At 41.2% G+C, this 17,660-nt stretch overlaps 1 pseudogene; it reads right to left on the bottom strand.

Annotated features, from left to right (window-relative positions):
• Positions 1 to 11,236: 11,236 nt before the first annotated feature.
• Positions 11,237 to 11,837, bottom strand: LOC116525905 (annotated as a pseudogene).
• Between the last annotated feature and the right edge of the window lie 5,823 nt (positions 11,838 to 17,660).

The raw sequence follows: 17,660 nt of genomic DNA on the forward strand, positions 1-17,660 counted from the left end.
GATGGGGTTTCACTATGTTGGCCAGACTTGTCTTGAACTCCTGACCTTGTGATCCACCTGCCTCGACCTCTCAAAGTGCTGGGATTACAGGCATGAGCCACTGTGCCCAGCCGTACATTCACTTTTTGGATTCCCATTACTCCGTCTTTTAAATTTTGTCCAACGTGCATAATGTATAAAGTTCCACCGTGAGGCATTCATGAGGTATACATCCTGACACCACCTCGATGCCCAGCTCTTAAAGCCACTCCGGCACTTCAGAGCAGTGATTATGCCCACAAGAGAAACAGGAAACAGCAATAGCAACCCTGGGCTGAGGGGGACACAGTGCACTCAGCGTGCGGGCCAGTTTCTCAGCTGGTCAGGAAATCATGCACACCAACTTGACAGTCTTCAGACTTCAAAACCGCAGATAAGCCCTGCAGTATGATTCTCCAAATCCTTTCAGACGGGGACAAACCCTGCAAATCAGTGTTGCCCTGATTATATGTTTCACATTGGCTTTCCATTTCATATCCAGCATAGAAAAATTGAATTCGTTTTCACAAGTTGTTCATTTATCATGACTTGAACACAATGAATGAAATGTACAGAACTGTCTTTTGTGTTCAGTTCTAGCCCAAGTTTCCCCAAAGCAAAAGTGATAATGGCCTCCAGCTCCATTCGTGTCCCTACAAAGGACGTGATCTCATTCTTTTTTATAGCTGCATAGTATTCCACATATACGTACCACATTTCTTTATCTAGTCTATCATTTATAGGCATTTATAAAGGTGTTGCCGTTAATAATAATTTACGTTTTATACATATGAAGTTATCATTAAAGAACCAAAGTGAACTCTATTTGATGTTGTAGATATAGGTCATTAAGCTGACAGTGGAGGGTTCTGGGAGAACCAACAATACTGACATCAGCCATTCTTCTCATTCTTAATTTTAGGGGTTTTGAGGAACTTATCACACAAATGGTTTTAATTTATTTTTCTTTTCTTGAGTTTTCATTTTACTTCTAATTTAAGCATGGAGGCTATGTTATTATCAATTTGTAAATAATTTCTTGAGTTACATTTAAAATATTAGGTTTTGTAATCTCTCTACCCTCTTCATAGAAGTTTCTATGTTAGGAACAACTATTTTTTAAAATCCGGTTTCATAAAGAATGTTATAATACTTTTCTTGACATAGTTATAAGTCTAGATATTTTTTGACTTCTAAGCTTTTGTGACATGTGGTAGATAAAGCCACTTAAAAGTTTCTAAGTAAATATCACCTCTTTTTGATATTTTTCCAAATCTGAACACAATGTAAGTAAATTTGGTTAGGGACATAGAAAGAAAGAAGCCTGAATTTAGTACAAAACCTTTTATGTTCCTACTATACATACAGTATTATCCAAGTGACCTGGGATAAAACTTTAAGCATTTATTCACTGACTCACTCAGCACCACCACCGACCCTCTACCATGTACCAGACATGCTTCTAGCTGCTAGACAGTGGCCTATACTAGTGAATATATAATGAAGAATGCCGCTTCCTAGAGCTTGTGGATTAAAAGAACGCTAACTTACAATTTACTGTATATATTCATGATGATTATAGCTTGATATGGATTGTTATTTCATCTTGAAAGCCATTAGTATCTATTTTTTAAGTTTTTGTAACTTTAAAGTTCATGGGTACCTGTGTAGAATGTGCAGCTTTGTAACATAAGTAAACGTGTGTCACGGAGGTTTGTTAATTTCATCACCCTGGTATTAAGCCTAGTATCCATTAGCTATTTTTCCTGATCCTCTCCCTCCTCCCGCCTGCCACCCTCCAACAGGCCCCAGTGTGTGTCGTTTCCCTCAATGCGTCCATATGTTCTCATCATTTAGCTCCCACTTATAAGTGAGAACATACCATATCTGGTTTTCCGTTCCTGTGTTAGTTTGCTAAGGATAATGGTCTTCAGCACCATTTGTGTCTCTACAAAAGATGTGATCTCATTCTTTTTTATGGCTGCATAGTATTCCATGTATATGTACCATTTTTTCTTTATCTAGTTGATCACTGATGGGCATTTAGGTTGATTCCATATCTTTGTTATTGTGAAAAAGTAGCAAATCTTAAACACATATGTGCATATATCTTTATAATAGAATGATTTATATTCCTTAGGATGTATACCTAGGAATGGAATTACTGGGTCTAATGGTATTTCTGTCTTTAGATCTTTGAGGAACTGCCACACTGTCTTCCGCAATGATTGAACTGATTGACACTCTGACAGTGGATAAGCTTGCCATTTTCTCCACAATGCCATTTTCTCACCAGCATGTGTTATTTCTGGCTTTTTAATAATAGTCATTTCTCCTCCCCAGCATTTTGCATTTCAGAACCCAGAAGTGCTTCAGGAAACAAAATGTCTATGGATGCACTAAAGGTGAGAAAATCAGCCTGTGGGACACTTGGACTGACCATCTGCAAACCCTGATTTGAAACGGTAAAGGGCCCTTTCCTTTCCTTTCCTTTTTTTTTTTTTTTTTTTTTTTTTTGAGACAGAGTCTTGGAGTCTCGCTCTGTCGCCCAGGCTGGAGTGCAGTGGCATAAGCTCGGCTCACTGCAACTTCTGCCTCCTGGGTTTAAGTGATTCTCCTGCCTTAGTTTCCCGAGTAGCTGGGATTACAGATGCGCGCCACCACGTCTGGCTAATTTTTGTATTTTTAATAGAGACGGGGTTTCACCATGTTGGCCAGGCTTGTCTCAGACACACAGCTTCAAGCAATCCACTTCTCGACCTCCTAAAGTGCTGGGATTACAGGCGTGGTCCCATTTTCTGGTCAGGCCATTTTCTTTCTATGCATTTTTTTTTTTTTTCAGTTGAGAGTCTGAGATTGAAAACCAGGTTAATGAATGGAGAAATCTCATGTGCTTCAAGCCAAGAGTCACTCATTACAGAACAGGGGAAGGCCTTCCTCTCATTGACATAAACTATCACAAATGAAAAAGAGTATTGGAGGAGAGTTTATTCATGTGTCTCATGTGAAACCATCAACCACACACTGCAGTAAGGCTCCTAAGCTTCCTCAGGAGACAGCACTTCATCTGCCTCAAGGCAAGTTAATCTCCTTTCTATCTTTTTAAAACTAAGGTGAGCAGCTGTTTCTTTTCAAATCAAAATGTCCTGAGTCTTTGACTTACGTAGTGAGCCACATACTGCAGAACATAAACCACTTAACACTGAAAGGAAATGACATACTCTGTTCAGTTCAATGAAATAAAATGGAAAATAAGCTAAATGCAGAGCTTTTTATTACCATCAAATAGTTCATCAAAATAAACAGAGTTAAACAAAAGGGGGAAAACCTGAGTAAACAAAGTTTTCATTTATGCTCAGGAATATAAATATATATAAATATAGGATAGACTTCATGAAGATTATTCTAGTTTTTCCCAACAGGCAGTTGAGGAATTTCTTTCCAATGTTTTTATTGGATTACCTGATGGAATGTTTTTCATATGATTGATTTTTGAGAAGCAAATAAGCACTAATTTCTCTTCACCTTTTTCATACTTTACTTAGAAGGTTGGTTAAATTAGAGAGAACTTCATGTTGTATTTCTACTCTCTTTTATGAGTAACTTGCCTTGCCTTTCAGTTAATTGTTCATAGAGAAGACTATATAAATTACTCATTATGGAAGTACACATCAACATACATATGGGATATTATTCATTGTTAAACAGGAAGGAGGCTCTGATACATGCCACCACATGGATGGCCTAATGAAATAAGCCAGATACAAAAGTGCAAAGACTGCATGATTCCACTTATATGAAATTCCCAGAATTAAAAAATTCAGGCTGGGGCGGAGGCTCACGTCTGTAATCCTAGCACTTTGGGAGACCAAGGCAGGCAGATCATGAGGTCAGGAGATAGATACCGTTCTGGCCAACATGGTGAACCCCATTTCTATTAAAATACAAAAAATTAGCTGGCTGTGGTGGTGTGAACCTGTAGTCCCAGCTACTTGGGAGGCTGAGGCAGGAGAATCACTTAAACCTGGGTAGCGGAGGTTGCAGTGAGCAGAGATTGTGCCACTGCACTCCAGCTTGGTGACAGAGCAAGACTCTGTCTCAAAAAAAGAAAAAATATATCGTAGATAGAATGTGGCCTAGAGTTTACCAAGGGTGGGGTATAGTGGGGGAATGGGGAGTTAATTGTTAATGGGCACAGAATTTCACTTTGGGATGATAAAAAGTTCTGAAAAAGATTGTGATGCTATTTGCAAAACAGTGTGATTGCACTTAATGTCACTGACCCATACACTTAAAAATGGTTGAAATGGTAAATTTTACATTACATTTATTCTATCATAATTTTTTACAACTTTTATTTTATGTTCAGGGTGTATATGTGCAGTTTTGTTACACGGGTAAAGTGTGTTTCCCAGGGGTTTGGTATACAGATTATTTTGTCACCCAAGTAGTGGGCATAGTACCTGATAGGTTTTCAGTCCTCATCCTCCCTCCTTCCTCCACCCTCAAGGTTGGCCTAGGTCTGTTGTTCCCTTTTTTGTGTCTATGTTTGCTCAATATTTAGCTTCCACTTATAAATGAGAACATGCAGTATTTGGCTTTCTGTTCCTGCATTAATTCACTTAGAATAAAGACCTCTAGCTCCATCCACGTTACTGCAAAGGACATAATTTCGTTCCTTTTTATAGCTGCATAATATTCCATGGTGTCTATGTGCCACTTTTCTTTATCGAGTCCACCACAATACTTTTAAATTGCCAAATAAAGTACACATTAATATACATTTTACATACTTAATTCCTAAGTAGCAAATAATTTTGTTAAAATTCTTTATAATAAGTTCAAATCCTAAATCTTAACCTCACATTATATGTTGAGATAATCAAAGTGTCTCTGGAAATATTTAAGAAATTAAGAGTAAGAAGGCAGAGAAAAAAATGGTGATCACCAGCTTGGTTAACCAGACAGCTACGGATAGTGTGAGGGGACCAATCACTTCAAAGTGCCCTCAAGAATATTGGCAGGACAGATAGCAGCATTTTGGATTTGAGAATTAAAATGTCCTTTTAATCTATTTTTTAATTAAAAAGCTATGGTAAAACACACATAACATAAAATTTACCATCTTAATCATTTTTAAGTGTACAGTTTAGTGGTTACATACATTCATAATGTGCCACCATCATCACCATCCATCTCCAGAACTCTTTTTATCTTGTAAAACTGAAACCCTACACTTGTTAAATAGTAACTCCCTATTATTCCCTTAAGCTTGGCATCTGGTAACCACCATTCTACTAGTGTAATCATAGAGTATTTGTCTTTTGTGACTGGCTTATTTCATTTATAAAGTCCTCAAGTTTCATCCATGTTATAGCATCTACCAGAATTTCCTTCATTTTCAAGACTAAATCATGAAGGAATAGAAAATCTGAATATACCTATAACTTTTAAGTGGCGTAAATCAATAATGAAAAATTTTCCAATTAAGAAAAGCCCTGGACCTGATAGTTTCACTCGTAAATTCTATCAAATATTTAAAGAAGTACCATCAATCTTTCCCAAACTTTTCTAAAAACTTGAAGAGAAGGGAACATCTCCTAACTCATCAAAGATGATGCTAGCATTGTCCTGATACCAAAACCAGACAAAGACACTATGAGAAAACAAAACTACAGACCAGTAGCCCTTATGTACATTGATGCAAAAACATTAAAAAAAATACTAACAAACCAAAATCAGCAGCATACTAAAAAGATTATACACTATGACAAAGTGGAATTAATTCTTGGAATGCAAGGATGGTTCAACATATGACTATCAATCAATGTAATACACTACATTAACAGAATGAAGGGAAAACATGATCATATCAATGGATGCGGAAAAAGTATTTAACAAAATTCAAAACCCTTTCATGGTAATAACATTTAACAAACTAGGAATAGAAGGAAATTACCTCAAAATAATAAAAGCCACATATGAAAAAAAATCCCAGCAAACATCATATTCAATGGTGAAAAACTATAGGTTTTTCTCTAGGATTGGGAACAAGACAAGGCTGTTCACTTTCACAAGTTCTAGTCAACATAGTATAGATCGGAATAGATCTCTCTTCCAGAGATCTATTCAGGGAACCTAGCCAAGAAAAAAAAGGCATTCAAAGAAGAAAGGAAGAAGTAAAATTATCTCTGTTTGCAGATGACCAGATATTATATTCCTAAAGATTTCACACAAAGTTGTTAGAACTAACAAATGAATTCAGCAAATAGGATATAAAGTGACAAATAAAAAATCAGCTGCATTTTATGCACTAGCAATGAACAGTTAAAAAAGAAAATTATGAAAACAATTCCACTTATAATAGCATCAAAAATAATAAAATACTTAGGAATTAATTTAACCAAGAAGATGACAGACTAGTATAATGAAAACTGTAAAATACTGCTGAAAGAAATTAAGACATAAAAAAATGAAACTTCATCCTATGCTCACAGATTGGAGGACTTAATATTGTTAACATGTCAATACCGCACAAAGTGATCTACAGATCAATGTATTCCCTATAAAAATCCCAATGATATTGTTTGCAGAAATTAAAAAAAAATCCTCATTTAAAAATTTATGTGCGATCTCAAGAGATTTGTAATAGCAAAAACAATCTCGAAAAAGAACAAAGCTGGAGTACTCACAGTTTCTGTTTCAGAAACTTACTGCATAGCCACAGTTAATAAAGCAGTGTGGAACTGTCTTAAAGACAGACATATAGATCGATAGAGTAAACTAGAGAGCTCAGAAATAAATCCTCACATACACAGTAAAATCATTTATGACAAGGGTGCCAAGACCATTTGATGGAGAAAGGACCGTCTTTTCAACAAATGGTTGTGGGAAAATTATAAAAATTATACATCTATATGCAAAAGAATGAAGCCGAACCCTTACCTAACACCATATTCAAAAATTACCTCAAAATGTATCCAAGACCTAGACGTAAGACATAAAACTATGAAACTCTTAAACAAAAACATAGGCAAATGATTCAGAACATTGGATTTGGCAGTGATCTTTTAAATATGACACTAAAAACACAAGAAATAAAAAAACAGACTTCATGAAAAATTTTATAAATGTGCACCAATGGATGACCTTTTGACTCAATTTAAAAAGTTGAAATAACAAGGAATCACTTTTTAATTGTCAAGATTTACAAGTAGACATATTTACATTTTAAATTTGCATTTAATTTTATATGATGAATTTATAGGTACACAAGAGAAGAGAGAAAGTGTTATCTTTTTTGCGTAAGAACGTGTAATTTCAGAAATGGTAATGATGCAAAATTTTGAATCCTTATGAGATGTACGTGGATGGGCTAAAACAGGTGTAGAATGGCTTTGCTGGGAGCTCTGTCACAAAGTCAGTCTCTTGTCGACAATTCAACTTTTACATTGATAGGGCTCTACTGTTTTGGAACACAATTTGACCATTCTTTAAAATGTTAAGCATATATTACCATATAACAATTGCCCTACATGTAAGGGCAGTGAAATTGAAAAAATTTATTGCAGTGAAAGAAAAATAACATTTGGAGGCTTAATGCAAATTTTTTTGGTATTAATGCAAAATCAGACCTAGTACTTCTAGGTGTATGGAACTTAATTGCCTAGGATATAGGACAATTTAATTGCCCTGGATATAGGGCAATTATAATACAAGGGTGCTAATTGCTAATTGCCCTATATCTAAGGGCAATTCCACCCTGAGACATACCCAAGAGAAATAAAAACAGACGTTCACATCAAAACTTAGACATAAATGTTCAAAGTAGCATTATTCATAATAGCTAAGCAGAAATAATGGAAATGTCCATCAACTGATGAGTGAATAAACAGAATGTAGCAATATCCATACGATGGAATACTACTCAGAAACAAAAAGGAAGTACTGATCCATGTTATAACATTGATAAACCTTGAAAATATTATGCCAAGTGAAATAAGTCAATCACAAAGACCATATACCATATAATTCCATTATGGGATATCTCCAGAACAAGTAAACTTAGAGAGACAGAAAATAGATTGCGTTTGCCTAGGGCCAGGAATAAGAGGTTGGGAAGTAACTCATAATAGGTATGATGATTCTTTTGGGGTTGATAAAAATGTTCCAAAATTGATTGTGGTGTTGGTTGCATAACTCTAAATGCACTAAAGCCAATGAATAGTACTATTTAAATTGGGAATTACATAAAATTTAAATTATATTTCAATGAAGTTAAAATGGGGGCTCTAGTATTCTGATTTCTTTTCTTTCTTTCTTTTTTTTTTTTTAAGAGGGAGTCTCGCTCTTTTGCCCAGGCTGGAGTGCAGTGGCATGATCTCAGCTCATTGCAACCTCCGCCTCCGGGGTTCAAGCGATTCTCCTGCCTCAGCCTCCTGAGTAGCTGGGATTGCAGGCATGTGCCACCATGCCCAGCTAATTTTTTGTATTTTTAGTAGAGATGGGATTTCACCGTGTTAGCCAGGATGGTCTCCATCTCTTGATCTGCTCACCACCTCAGCTACCCAAAGTGCTGGGATTACAGGCGTGAGCCACCGTGCCCGTCCTATTCTGATTTTTAAAAAAATGTCTATTTTGGAGGTAATATTTAGTTGTTAAGTGGTGAAATTATACACCTAGAAGTACTGGGACTGCTTTTGCTTTAGTAGCAAAAAATAGTTTGCGTTAAGCCTCCAAATGTTTTTCTTCATCTTTTATTAGAATAAAGAAGTTAAAAATCTACCTTCTGTAAAATTAAATCCATTAAATTGCTTCAGGAGTCAGAGTTATTTTAAAAAATATTTTTATGTTTATAATATAATAAGAGAAGGGGCTATCACTATGTTGCCCAGGCTGATCTTAAAGTCCTGGGCTCAAGCACTCGGCCTCCCAAAGTGCTGGGATTTCAGGCATGAGCCGTTATACCTGGCCTGATGCATACATTTTTGATTGAGGAATAAATAGAAACTTAGTGTTAGATGAATGGGTGACTGCAAGGCTTGAGAAGACACGAAGGCAACCTGAAGGCAGCATGAGCTGCCCACCACAAGCTCTTGTGTATCATGTGCTCTTAGAGAAAAATCCTAAAATTGCTACCACGAAAACTTAGAGACATACCCTTCACCCATGAAATATAATCATAAAAGTTTTATTGTAAATTGCAAGCCAATTTTATTCCTAACTCTATGAGACAAAAGAAAACGAAAACCAAAAACTTCTATCAGCCTGACCTGGGGCTCCAGGATAGAATTAAGCCCTAATGGCTGAAGGCATCCATGGTCTAGAATGGTTCTAGTTTTCTACCATTTTACGGAAAGCCAAGACTCAAATTATTTTCTATATTTAGTGATGCAGATAACTTTGGTTAAGAAAGATACTCGCTTGTCTTTTGAGATATAACCCTAAATTTCTGAATATAACTGTGTTTTCATATGTCATGTAATAAGCAATACTTTCACAAGGCACACAGCTAGGAAAGAACACAATACTCTCAGTTTTAAACCCAAGAATTAGAAATTGTGAAACGCCACTATTAACCCCATTTTTTGAGACTCTAGCAGAATTGGGTAATAGCAATTTTCAGAATTATCATACAATCCTTTTGATGATTTGTTGATATCTTTTATTTCTGTTCTTCTTCTAGAAGATCATATCTTTAGAGTATCATCAGAGAAAAAGCAAAATTCATCAGCATGCTAATTTCTCAGAAAAACATATTTGTTTTAGACCATCTTACTTTAAAATTGTTTAACAAAAACAGCACCATTAAGTCACAACCATATCAGTGGGTTTTATTGTCCATATAATTATTGTTTTGTAAATGGAGACCTGTCATTAAGCTTTAGTTCCATAGAAACTAATATTCTGGAAGACATACCTTTTAACGGCACTGTGAAGCTCTTCAGCATTCATAAATCTCATACTTGGAGCCGATGGAGAGGAAAGAGAGCCTTAGAGAGCACCTGGGTTCAGCCATTCTGGCGATGGATGAAGGTCTTCTGCAGTCTCTGCTGGTGTGTTTGTTGGGCTGGAGAGCTGGCTCCCTGCCTCCAATTAACTGGTAAATAATATTACAGTCTGAGCTGTTCTGAGCCCAGCTAAGATGGTTTTAGAGTGCTGTTTCTCAGAGAGGATACAGAAAGCTAATCAGAATTGTCAGCATAATTCCTCTCTGCTTAGTGTCAGGAAACAAGCCTTGTTTATTTCAAATGACTATGCTCAAGAAATTGCATTTTGTTATGGTTCACCAGAAACAAAGGTGAACCTACAACTAGCAGTAAGAAAATCTTTGTTAAAACAAAAGTCATTGTTAAAAGTGTTAAAGTCCAGTTCTTCTGAATTAGATTAATTGAGTGCCTACAACTACATATAAAGAGCACCAGCTTGGAAGCTGAAAATAGAGGAATAAGATAGCGTCCATTTTTGCAAGGTGGGTGAAGGGATTGGTGATGTTAGGCAAAACACACCCTTTCTTTGGGTCTTGGCTGCCTCACCTGAGAAAGGTGAGCTGCCTCCCCTTTACCTGCCTCACCTGAGAAAGGGAAAAGCAAGGGGATTTGACCACCTGATTTCGAAGGTTCCTTTCAGGTTAAAAAGCATTTTAAAAAGCAAACAAGCCTCGCATGGTGGCTCACATTTGTAATCCCAGGACTTTGGGAGGTCGAGGCAGGCAGATCAGCTGAGGTCAGGAATTCGAGACCAGCCTGGCCAACATGGTGAAATCCTGTCTCTCCTAAAAATACAAAAATTACCTGGGCATGGTAGCTCATGCCTGTAATCCCAGCTACTCCAGAGGCTGAGACAGGAGAATCGTTTGAATCTAGGAGGCAGAGGGTACAGTGAGCCGAGATTGCGCCATTGCACCTCAGCCTAGGCGACAAGAGCAAGAATCCATCTCATAAAAAAAAAAAAAAAAAAAAAAAAGCAAAGCAAACAAATAACAGAATGTCCTTATTTCAGCCATCCTTAAAAAGCAGAGTTAGCTTTACCTTAAATTCCATATTTTAAATGATAATCATACACATAAAAGAGAAGCATCTGTCTGGTCATATTGTTGAAATGATTCTTTGTCATTTGTACCAGAATTTTGCAGATTATATTTTTTGCCATCAACTTTTCTTATTCCATCAAGCAGTATAAGCCACATTTTTTTTTACTGTGAATATACTTTATTTAGTCATTTTTGTTTATACTTGAATTCAAAATTTATATCCTTGCCTGTGAGCTTCTTAGACACCTGAAAAAGTTTCAACGTTGCGTTCTACATTGTTTTGCTATGCTTTGTCCAAATGAGTCTTTATGAGACGGTTGCCATTCAGTTTCACGTGGATTCTCTTGCCCACAATTTCATTTGGGAAGAACAAGTCCTTGGTGACTGAGTCATGCATGACTTTCAGAGTATGGCTCCTGGGATGCTTTCGCTTATTTTTTGTACAGCTTTTTCGAGTTGGCTTAGGCAGAATTCTCCCCTGAGCAATAAAGACAACATGCTTCCTCCTGAACTTTTTCTCCTATTCACATACCAGCCAGACTTGGATTTTCTGTAAAGATTGCAGTTGAGGAATGGGAGCAAAGATTATGATAGCTTTCTCATCATCACCAATTTCAATTTCCTTGGTTGCTGTAAAACTGAGCTCGCTAAGTGGAGCCTTGAGGTCTGAGTTAATCCCCAGCTCCGGAGAAGCCTGGGAGATGCCGGACTTGAAATTGTCTGGATTCTCGCTGTTGGGCTTCATGATCTTGGCACTCAAACTTAACATGGCCTTCTCCTTGCTGAGCGCCAGCTTAGGAAGAGCAAAACCATATTTTAAAACCAGTTTGTCAGGAATTTGCAATCATTTTCTAGCTAAGATGGAATGAGACCCCGTTTCCTCACTACACATTTGCAGGCATCCAAAACCCTATCCCATGTGGGGATGACAGGGCGTACCTTGGTTAGTGTGGGTGCCCCAGAGTTAGCATGCTGGGAAGGTTTCTTACCGGGAGTTGCAGGTGACAATGCAATTAAGGCTGTGCACAAAACCAAGAGCAGGTGATGGCAGATTGGCCAGAAAAGGGAGAGCCGATGGGCTACCAAAAGCAATATCAGATTGGGTGTGGTGGCTCACGCCCGTAGTCCCAGCACTTTGTGAGGCCAAAATGGTGGATCATCTGAGATCAGGAGTTCAAGACCAGCCTGACCAACATGGTGAAACCCTGTCTCTACTCGTAATACAAAACTTAGTCAGGCGTGGTGGCACATGGCTGTAGTCCCAGCTACTCAGGAGGCTGAGGCTGGAGAACTGCTGGAACCTGGGAGGCGGAGGCTGCAGTGAGCCGAGATCATGCCACTGGACTCCAGCCTGGGCGACAGAGCGAGACTCAGTCACTCAGACTGACTTCTGATGTTGTCATCCTCATAAAAGCTTGCAATGGTTGAATGTTTGTTTAGATTCAGACCCAAGTGCCACATCTCAGCCTATGTGGTGGGAGCCACCTCAATGGCTCCCAAAGATTCCCATTGTGTCATGTCCTCCCCTGGAGTCAACCAGACTCAAAGCAATATCAAAGGTGTCCCCTGAGACTTAGAGTAAAGTAACACACATTAGGACGATCATGGAGACCAAAATAGGCAGAGAAGATAAAGCAAGAGGCTGATTCTGGGAAACACCTGGGACCAGGTAGGTCTGGGCTGGGAGATACTGTGGGAAGCCAATCAGGTCTAAAGGGCTGGCAGGCAGAGACAGCTGTGGGAGTTGAGGACTGAGACTTAGGGTACAGAAGAGTATGGCAGAACACTTTATGTGTCATCCTGGAACAAAGACAAAGGCCACCTGTTGAAGCTTCGGGAGCTTCATCTGGAAGTGGAGGCAGAGTCACTGAGCTGACTGCAGTGAGGTGGCCCCATGAGTGAACTGAACCCCAGTACCAGTGCTGGCAGTAAAGGGACAAGAAACTTTTTTAAGGCCCCCATCAGTGACTCTGGATCTCATGGGTGTTTCTCCTTTGCGCCACTGGGACCTAAGAGAGCTGATGTCTTGAAGTCAGTCAACAAGGGTGTTTTGCTGGGTGGTTCTTCTCCCTTGGGTGCAGGGTTAGTGTGGGCCACCAGGGAGGCCGTGACCACAGTGCTCTGCTGGAACAACCGGAGCCACAGAGGAGCTACCCAGGGGTCACTCTGGCCATTTTCTTGCCACCAACCAGACTTCACTTCCTGTTACGAGCATTCATCTCCTTATTGTAAGCTGGTCAGAAGGAGGAAAGTTGGGACGAGGGGCTTGAGATCCTCTCATTTATTCATTCAGTAACTAGATCCCAAGCACCTATCTTGTTCTACGGCTAAGTATGGTTTGGGTCTCTCAGTGAATGAATGACATGGTCCTTGTCCTCCAGGAGCTCACAGTCTGGAAGGGAGGAGAAGGGACAGAACCATGAAAAGAGAAGAAAAGTGTGAGCATAATATTGAAATAAAGCACACCGCTATGAGGTGTGCTTCAAGGGTGAGAGGTGGGTCTGAAAAAGCCTCACTGAAGTGTACTTATGCTGAGAAGGATAATTGGGACCAGCCCTGTAAAAGTCTGAGACCAGTGTGCCAAGGGAAGGATCAATGGCCAAAGAATCCAGGAAAAAGTGAGTTTGGCCAGAGAGGAGGTGGAAAGAGGCCCAGTGTAGCTGGAGAGAGCTTGTGAGTAGAGGAGGGGAGGAAGGATGAAGGCAGGGGTGGATTCTGGATGGTCCTATGTTAGTGATGCATAGCTGTATGAAAGCGTTATCTCAATATTAGCAGCTTACAAAAACAAACATTTAGATCTTCCTGTTTCTGGGGCCCAGGAATCCAGCAGGACTCATCTGGGTGTTTCTGCCATGATATCTCTCAGGAGACTGGGGCTGTGGTCTCAACTGAGGCTCCAGTGGAGCTGGATCCAATGCTAAGCTCACTCACATAGTTACTGGAAGGATTCAGTTAGGAATGATGGCCTGAGCTCCCCTCTGTCCATTGCCCTCTCTGTATCCTGGGAGACGTAAGCGTCTCCGTAGGACAGCTCATAACACAGCAGCTGATTCCCCAGAGTCAGGGATCTGAGAGAGGGAGACACAGAGAGAGGACAGCACAGAGAAAGGAACGGAGAACAGAGGAGAGAAAGAGCAAGATACTAGTCACAGTCATTTTATAACTGAGTCTTGGAAGTGGCATCTGATCCCTTGTGCCATATTCTATTGGTTAGAAGTGAGTCACTAGGTCAGTCCACACTCCAGGGGAGGACACTACACAAGGATGTGTCCACCAGGAGGTGGGGGAGTCTCCGAGAACCATTGAGGTGGCTCTCACCACATAGGCTGAGATGTGGCACGTGGGTCTGAATCTAAACAAACATTCAACCATTGTAAGCTTTTATGAGGATGACAATATCAGAATGTATTAACTTTCAGCCCTCTAATAGTACACACAGGGAAACGAGGCCAGGAGGAATGGGACATCTCCAAGATCACATGGCAGGAACCCAGGCCTCTGTTTGGTTGTGTTCCACGATAATTCCCACCCCTTCATGTATTTCATGTCTAATTTGTCCATTACCTACACGTGATACCAGCCCATAGGTTTCGTGTTATCTCACACATGCCTGATGACGTCCCTAGGGAGTCGATGCCAGGATCATCTCCATTGTGCAGGAGGGGAGGCTGGGGAGACCCTGAGAGGCATGGTGGTAAGAAGGAGGAGCTGGGTCTGAACCTACATCTGTCTATTCCCAGGTGGGACCCTGGCCGCACCCAGGCCTTTCACAAGGGTTGTAGGGAGGCAGAGTTGGTGATACTCTGTACATCTACAGAGATTTATGGGGTAGGGGGGTGTGCAGCTAGTAGACCACAGGGTCACCTGCAGTCTTCTAATCAGGCAGATGACTCAGGTAAGGGAACCCCAGCATGTGCAGAAGGTGTGGACAGCATCCTGCTGAGAAATTTGGCTGGAACCTCAATAGTGATGTCCAGCTGGGGCTCAGGGGTCAGACTGCTCCCCTCCGCACTTCAGAGTAAACAGCAACATGATTGACATTCCAGGTGCCTTCCAACGACAAAACCTTCCCTCTGCCTTTCAGAGAAGCCCAGTTCAATGTCCCACTCCCCAGGCGTCTCCCCAGACTATAGTCCACCACATAATTGAGCTGAGTTTCTCACTGCTGTGTGCCCTCCCCAGCTTCTGGCAGCTCTGCTCTGTGTGGTCCAGCTCTGTCCCCTCCCCACACACGCACCTGCACCCACCTCCAGGCCTCCTCACCCTCGGGCTCTGCCTCAGTGGGCTCTGGGTGCTCCAGCTGGGCCAGGAGAAGGTGGGCACGGTGCTGCAGGTCAGGCCAGGCATGTTGTTGAGCTGTAGACAGGGCCCAGCACCCTGAGACGGGGCAACTGTAGGGGCGGATCGAAATCACTAAAGTAAGGCTGGGTATGGTGGCTCACTCCTTAATCCCAGTACTTTGGGAGGCTGACCTGTGCGGATCATGAGGTCAGGAGTTCGAGACCATCCTGACCAACATGGTGAAACCCCGTCTCTACTAAAAATACAAAAATTAGCCAGGCATGGTGGCATGTGCCTGTAGTCCCAGTTACACAGGAGGCTGAGGCAGAAGAATCATTTGAACCCGGGAGGCGGAGGTTGCAGTGAGTTGAGATCGTGCCAACGCACTCCAGCCTGGGTCACAGAGTGAGACACCATCTCCAAAAAAAAAAAAAAAAAGAGAAAAAAGAAATAACTGGAGTAAAGATCCATCCAGGTCCCTGCATGGAGGAGACAGGGTGCGGGGGGCAGGTGAGCAGAACACGCAGAAGCCCAGTCTCTGCTTCCACACCGCCCTCCAAGGGAAGCCCCTAGGAAAACCTCAAACTTAGCTTACGCCTAAATTTCTGTGTCTAACGATAGGTCTCCTCTTCCCACTGACACTTCTCTGACTCCACCCCCATGGTCCCCATCTGTAACGTCAGCGTGCGCGCGTGTGTGTGGTGTGTGGATGCTGAGGGCTAACAGTCCCATGGGGATGGTCAGGCAGAACGGTGATTCAAGGTCCACGAGGGACAGTCTTCCTGGAGAAGACACAGGTGGACCCTTCCCAAGCAGCTGGGCCTTGTCAATGCTCTCACACACAGGGGACCTGCGTGGGCTGCAGACCGTGCAAACACGGGGGACCTCCTGCACAGCAGATGCTCAAGGCCCCAGTGTTTCCTCCAATATCTGGTCCCACCTGTCCTCTGTCCCCTGCCACCAGAAAGTGGTGTCAGCTTCACTTAACCATATAGAATTGCAGGGAGTGGGTAGTTCCCTAAACGGTGACGTAGGCACTGTAATAATTAAAAGCGAACATGAACCTGGGCCAGGAAAAAGCTCCAGTTCTTCAGAATCACACAAAGCACCGCAGCCCTGCCTCTTGTGGAGTGGGAATAAGTCCCAGAGAAGAAATTTGCCTGGTTCGAGATCACTGATTCAACAAAAAGCGGGTATCTTGGTTAGGATTAGTTTTGCCTACACAAAGCAGAAAACCCAGAATAACAGCATCATAGAGAAGAAAGAGAAAGACTTCTTTCTTCTTCCCATAAAGGAGCTCTGGAGGTGGGCTCCATGCTGCCCCTGATGCCCCCGCCCCCATGGCAGTCAGCCATCAGGCATCTTTCTGCCTCAGCGTCTTCATAGCTGGCTTCCCTCCTGAAGGCTGTCTCATGGACCAAGGTGACTGCTTTTCAGAGGGAAAGGAGGAGGAAAGGACAAAAGGGTCACACGGCTGTGTCAGTTCCACCTCAGTAGCCCCCACAAAGACCCTCTCAGCCCTTCTGCTCACAGCTAATCAGCTCGAACGTTGTCTGGTCCCTCTTAGCCGCAGGAGAAGTTAGGAATAATAGTCTTTTAGTTTGTTTGGCAAAGTGTTTTCCTAATACAACAGAGTCTCTGTTTTGAAGAAAAAGACAAGAATGAAAACCGCATGTACACGAACAGGGCTCTCTCCCTCCCCTAAACGCCAAGCTGAAGGAGGCAGGAGGGATTGACTTCTTTCTGGGCGAATTGGGCATTCCTTGACCTACAACAGCCTCTCTTTCCTTTTCTTGGTGATGATTCATTCTCAGAGAGGACGAAAGCCGTGGTTCCCAACCAGGACACTGGAGTGGGAAACCTGCTTTCAGTTCCTTAGCAGAATAAGGACCTCTGAGCTGTCTTTCATCTGTCTGCGCATTGTAAGAAGGTCCCTCTTTTATATCCTAAATGGCTAGGCGGAGGTGGTGGGTTGTGGAGAATTTTGGGCAACCAGCATGGTCAGGACTGAATTTCTGTAAGTGTAAGAAGTGGAATGCTTTGACCTCACCGTGTCAGCCCCACCTGGACCTGTATTGTGAGTATTACAGCAGAACTAGTCCACACAAAATAAAACTAATAATGGTGGTGAAAACCACATGGTAAAATTTATCACCGACAAAGAATTGATGAAAGAAAAAATCCCTTAAAAGCAGTTTGACATGTATTTTTTGACTCCAGGCACATGAAAAAGTAGGAAGAACTATTCTTAAAAAAACTTGAAAAGAGAAAATATATAGTTAGTAAATTATGTGGACAAATTACTTACATAAAACTTCATTGATCCTGA

Source organism: Sapajus apella, unplaced genomic scaffold (assembly GCF_009761245.1).
Source record: "Sapajus apella isolate SASKATOON/1434 unplaced genomic scaffold, GSC_monkey_1.0 scaffold49, whole genome shotgun sequence".
Lineage (NCBI taxonomy): Eukaryota > Metazoa > Chordata > Mammalia > Primates > Cebidae > Sapajus > Sapajus apella.